We start from the raw sequence: 5,739 nt of genomic DNA on the forward strand, positions 1-5,739 counted from the left end.
GCTGCTTAATGTGCTCCCCACTGTTGGACAATGGCTTCCCCGCCGTTGGTTCATGTTTTCCCCGCCTTTGGTGGAAGTATTCCCGAAACTGGTTAATGAGTTCCCACGAAACTGGTTAATGAGTTCCCCCGCGGTTGGCTGATCTTTTCCCGGCTGTTGCTTAATCTGATCCCCGCTGCTCCTGATACTAAGGGCAGCCACTTAATGTGCTCCCCACTTTTGGACAAGGGCTTCCCGGCCGTTGGTTCATGCTTTCCCCGCCTTTGGTGGAGGTTTTCCCGAAACTGGTTAATGAGTTCCCACGAAACTGGTTAATGAGTTCCCCCGCGGTTTCCTGATCTTTTCCCGGCTGTTGCTTAATCTGATCCCCGCTGCTCCTGACACTAAGGGCAGCTGCTTAATGTGCTCCCCACTGTTGGACAATGGCTTCCCCGCCGTTGGTTGATGTTTTCCCCGCCTTTGGTGGACGTTTTCCCGAAACTGGTTAATGAGTTCCCACGAAACTGGTTAATGAGTTCCCACGGAACTGGTTAATGAGTTCCCCCGCGGTTGGTTGATCTTTTCCCGGCTGTTGCTTAATCTGATCCCCGCTGCTCCTGATACTAAGGGCAGCTGCTTAATGTGCTCCCCCCTGTTGGACAATGGCTTCCCCGCCGTTGGTGCATGTTTTCCCCGCCTCTGGTTGATGTTTTCCCGAAACTGGTTAATGAGTTCCCACGAAACTGGTTAATGAGTTCCCACGAAGTTGTTTTCCCCGCTGCTGGTTCATTTGTACCCCGCTGCTCCTGATACTAAGGGCAGCTGCTTAATGCGCTCCCCCCTGTTGGACAATGGCTTCCCCGCCGCTGGTTGATGTTTTCCCCGCCTTTGGTGGACGTTTTCCCGAAACTGGTTAATGAGTTCCCACGAAACTGGTTAATGAGTTCCCACGGAGTTGTTTTCCCCGCTGCTTGTTCATTTGTACCCCGCTGCTCCTGATACTAAGGGCAGCTGCTTAATGTGCTCCCCCCTGTTGGACAATGGCTTCCCCGCCGTTGGTGCATGTTTTCCCCGCCGTTGGTGGCAGTTTTCCCGAAACTGGTTAATGAGTTCCCACGAAACTGGTTAATGAGTTCCCCCGCGGTTGGCTGATCTTTTCCCGGCTGTTGCTTAATCTGATCCCCGCTGCTCCTGATACTAAGGGCAGCTGCTTAATGTGCTCCCCCCGGTTGGACAATGCCTTCCCCGCCGTTGGTTCATGCTTTCCCCGCCTTTGGTGGAAGTTTTCCCGAAACTGGTTAATGAGTTCCCCCGAAACTGGTTAATGAGTTCCCACGAAGCTGTTTTCCCCGCTGCTGGTTCATTTGTACCCCGCTGCTCCTGATACTAAGGGCAGCTGCTTAATGTGCTCCCCCCTGTTGGACAAAGGCTTCCCCGCCGTTGGTTGATGTTTTCCCCGCCTTTGGTGGACGTTTTCCCGAAACTGGTTAATGAGTTCCCCCGAAACTGGTTAATGAGTTCCCCCGCGGTTGGCTGATCTTTTCCCGGCTGTTGCTTAATCTGATCCCCGCTGCTCCTGATACTAAGGGCAGCTGCTTAATGTGCTCCCCCCGGTTGGACAATGCCTTCCCCGCCGTTGGTTCATGCTTTCCCCGCCTTTGGTGGAAGTTTTCCCGAAACTGGTTAATGAGTTCCCCCGAAACTGGTTAATGAGTTCCCACGAAGCTGTTTTCCCCGCTGCTGGTTCATTTGTACCCCGCTGCTCCTGATACTAAGGGCAGCTGCTTAATGTGCTCCCCCCTGTTGGACAAAGGCTTCCCCGCCGTTGGTTGATGCTTTCCCCGCCTCTGGTTGAATTTTTCCCGAAACTGGTTAATGAGTTCCCAGGAAACTGGTTAATGAGTTCCCACGAAACTGGTTAATGAGTTCCCCCGCGGTTGGTTGATCTTTTCCCGGCTGTTGCTTAATCTGATCCCCGCCGCTCCTGATACTAAGGGCAGCTGCTTAATGTGCTCCCCCCTGTTGGACAATGGCTTCCCCGCCGTTGGTGCATGTTTTCCCCGCCTTTGGTGGACGTTTTCCCGAAACTGGTTAATGAGTTCCCACGAAACTGGTTAATGAGTTCCCACGAAACTGGTTAATGAGTTCCCCCGCGGTTGGCTGTTCTTTTCCCGGCTGTTGCTTAATCTGATCCCCGCTGCTCCTGATACTAAGGGCAGCTGCCTAATGTGCTCCCCACTGTTGGACAATGGCTTCCCCGCCGTTGGTTGATGCTTTCCCCGCCTTTGGTGGACGTTTTCCCGAAACTGGTTAATGAGTTCCCACGAAACTGGTTAATGAGTTCCCACGAAGTTGTTTTCCCCGCTGCTGGTTCATTTGTACCCCGCTGCTCCTGATACTAAGGGCAGCTGCTTAATGTGCTCCCCCCTGTTGGACAAAGGCTTCCCCGCCGTTGGTGCATGTTTTCCCCGCCTTTGGTGGAAGTTTTCCCGAAACTGGTTAATGAGTTCCCAGGAAACTGGTTAATGAGTTCCCCCGCGGTTGGCTGATCTTTTCCCGGCTGTTGCTTAATCTGATCCCCGCTGCTCCTGATACTAAGGGCAGCTGCTTAATGTGCTCCCCCCGGTTGGACAATGGCTTCCCCGCCGTTGGTTCATGCTTTCCCCGCCTTTGGTGGAGGTTTTCCCGAAACTGGTTAATGAGTTCCCACGAAACTGGTTAATGAGTTCCCAGGAAACTGGTTAATGAGTTCCCCCGCGGTTGGCTGATCTTTTCCCGGCTGTTGCTTAATCTGATCCCCGCTGCTCCTGATACTAAGGGCAGCTGCTTAATGTGCTCCCCACTGTTGGACAATGGCTTCCCGGCCGTTGGTTGATGCTTTCCCCGCCTTTGGTGGAAGTTTTCCCGAAACTGGTTAATGAGTTCCCCCGAAACTGGTTAATGAGTTCCCACGAAACTGGTTAATGAGTTCCCACGAAGTTGTTTTCCCCGCTGCTGGTTCATTTGTACCCCGCTGCTCCTGATACTAAGGGCAGCTGCTTAATGTGCTCCCCCCGGTTGGACAATGGCTTCCCCGCCGTTGGTTCATGCTTTCCCCGCCTTTGGTGGAGGTTTTCCCGAAACTGGTTAATGAGTTCCCACGAAACTGGTTAATGAGTTCCCAGGAAACTGGTTAATGAGTTCCCCCGCGGTTGGTTGATCTTTTCCCAGGCTGTTGCTTAATCTGATCCCCGCTGCTCCTGAGACTAAGGGCAGCTGCTTAATGTGCTCCCCACTGTTGGACAGTGGCTTCCCCGCCGTTGGTTGATGCTTTCCCCGCCTTTGGTTGATGTTTTCCCGAAACTGGTTAATGAGTTCCCACGAAACTGGTTAATGAGTTCCCCCGCGGTTTCCTGATCTTTTCCCGGCTGTTGCTTAATCTGATCCCCGCTGCTCCTGATACTAAGGGCAGCTGCTTAATGTGCTCCCCCCTGTTGGACAATGGCTTCCCCGCCGTTGTTTGATGTTTTCCCCGCCTTAGGTGGACGGTTTCCCGAAACTGGTTAATGAGTTCCCACGAAACTGGTTAATGAGTTCCCCCGCGGTTGGCTGATCTTTTCCCGGCTGCTGCTTAATCTCTTCCCCGCTGCTCCTGAGACTAAGGGCAGCTGCTTGATGTGCTCCCCCCCCCCTGTTGGACAATGGCTTCCCCGCCGTTGGTTGATGCTTTCCCCGCCTTTGGTGGAAGTTTTCCCGAAACTGGTTAATGAGTTCCCACGAAACTGGTTAATGCGTTCCCACGACACTGGTTAATGAGTTCCCCCGCGGTTGGCTGATCTTTTCCCGGCTGCTGCTTAATCTCTTCCCCGCTACTCCTGAGACTAAGGGCAGCTGCTTAGTGTACTCCCCGTTGTTGGTTCCTGGCTTCCCCAGTGTTTTGCCTGCCGTTGGTTCATGTCTTCCCGATATTTCGTTCATGTTTTCCCCCGAAGTTGGTGAATGTTTTCCCGGCTGTTGGATAATCTGTTCCCCGCTGCTCCTGAGACTAAGGGCAACTGCTTAATGTACTCCCCGCTGGTGGTTAATGGCTTCCCCGGTGTTTGTTCAACCCCCCGCACCCGCGGTTAGGGTTAGGGTTCGGGTTAGGGTTAGGGTCAAGGCACAGGCAGAAACACGCCCTTACTACACACTCCATGCTCACAAGCACTCCACATTGACTCTCCACGCCCGCACAGGCGCCCCTCACGCCGGCCACACTTTCAAATTGCTCCGTTAGGGTTAGGGTTAGGGTTAGGGCTAGGGCTAGGGCTCGGGTTAGGGTTCGGGTGACGGCTACGGTTAGGGTTAGCGCTAGGGTTAGGGTTAGTGTTAGGGTCAAGGCACAGGCAGAAACACGCCCTTACAACACACTCCATGCTCACAAGGACTCCACATCGACTCTCCACGCCCGCACAGGCGTCCCTCGCGCCGGCCACACTTTCAAATTGCTCCCTTAGGGTTAGGCTTAGGGTTAGGCTAGGGTTAGGGTTAGGGCTAGGGCTCGGGCTAGGGTTAGGCTTAGTGTTAGGGTTAGGGCTAGCGTTAGGGCTATGGTTAGGGTTAGGGCCACGGTTAGGGTTAGGGTTAGGGTTAGGGCTAGTGTTAGGGTTAGGGTTAGGGTTAGTGTTAGGGTGAGGGCTAGGGTTAGGGCTTTGGTTAGGGTTAGGGTTAGGGCCACGGTTAGGGTTAGGGTTTGGGCTAGGGTTAGGGTTAGGGTTAGGGTTAGTGTTAGGGTTAGGGCTAGGGTTAGGGCTTTGGTAAGGGTTAGGGTTAGGGTTTGGGCTAGGGCCACGGTTAGGGTTAGGGTTAGGGTTTGGGCTAGGGTTAGGGTTAGGGTTAGTGTTAGGGTTAGGGCTAGGGTTAGGGCTTTGGTCAGGGTTAGGGTTAGGGTTTGGGCTAGGGTTAGGGTTAGTGTTAGGGTTAGGGTTAGTGTTAGGGTTAGGGCTAGGGTTAGGGCTTTGGTTAGGGCTAGGGCCACGGTTAGGGTTAGGGTTAGGGTTTGGGCGAGGGTTAGGGCTTTGGTTAGGGTTTGGGTTAGGTTTTGGGCTAGGGCTAGGGTTAGTGTTAGGGTTAGGGTTAGTGTTAGGGTTAGGGCTAGGGTTAGGGCTTTGGTTAGGGTTAGGGCCACGGTTAGGGTTAGGGTTTGGGCTAGGGTTAGGGTTAGTGTTAGGGTTAGGGTTTGGGCTAGGGTTAGGGTTAGGGTTAGGGTTAGTGTTAGGGTTAGGGCTAGGGTTAGCGCTTTGGTTAGGGTTAGGGTTTGGGCTAGGGTTAGGGTTAGGGTTAGGGTTAGTGTTAGGGTTAGGGCTAGGGCTAGGGCTTTGGTTAGGGTTAGGGCCACGGTTAGGGTTAGGGTTTGGGCTAGGGTTAGGGTTCGGGTTAGGGTTAGGGCTAGGGTTAGGGTGAGGGCTAGTGCTCGGGCTAGGGTTAGGCTTAGTGTTAGGGTTCGGGTTAGGGTTAGGGCTAGGGTTTGGGTGAGGGCTCGTGCTCGGGCTAGGGTTAGGCTTTGTGTTAGGGTTAGGGCGCGGGTTTGGGTTAGTCTTAGAGTTAGGCTTAGGGTTATGCTTAGGGTCAGGGCACATGCAGAAACACGCCCTTACTCAACACTCCGTGCGCACAAGGACTCCACATTGACTCTCCACGCCCGCACAGGCGCCCCTCGCGCCGGCCACACTTTCAAATTGCACCCCTAGTCGCGCATTAAGCCCGCCTACGGTTATTAAAGCCAACCGCCGCCGCCAGCCG

Source organism: Mustelus asterias, unplaced genomic scaffold, assembly GCF_964213995.1.
Source record: "Mustelus asterias unplaced genomic scaffold, sMusAst1.hap1.1 HAP1_SCAFFOLD_2995, whole genome shotgun sequence".
Taxonomy (NCBI): domain Eukaryota; kingdom Metazoa; phylum Chordata; class Chondrichthyes; order Carcharhiniformes; family Triakidae; genus Mustelus; species Mustelus asterias.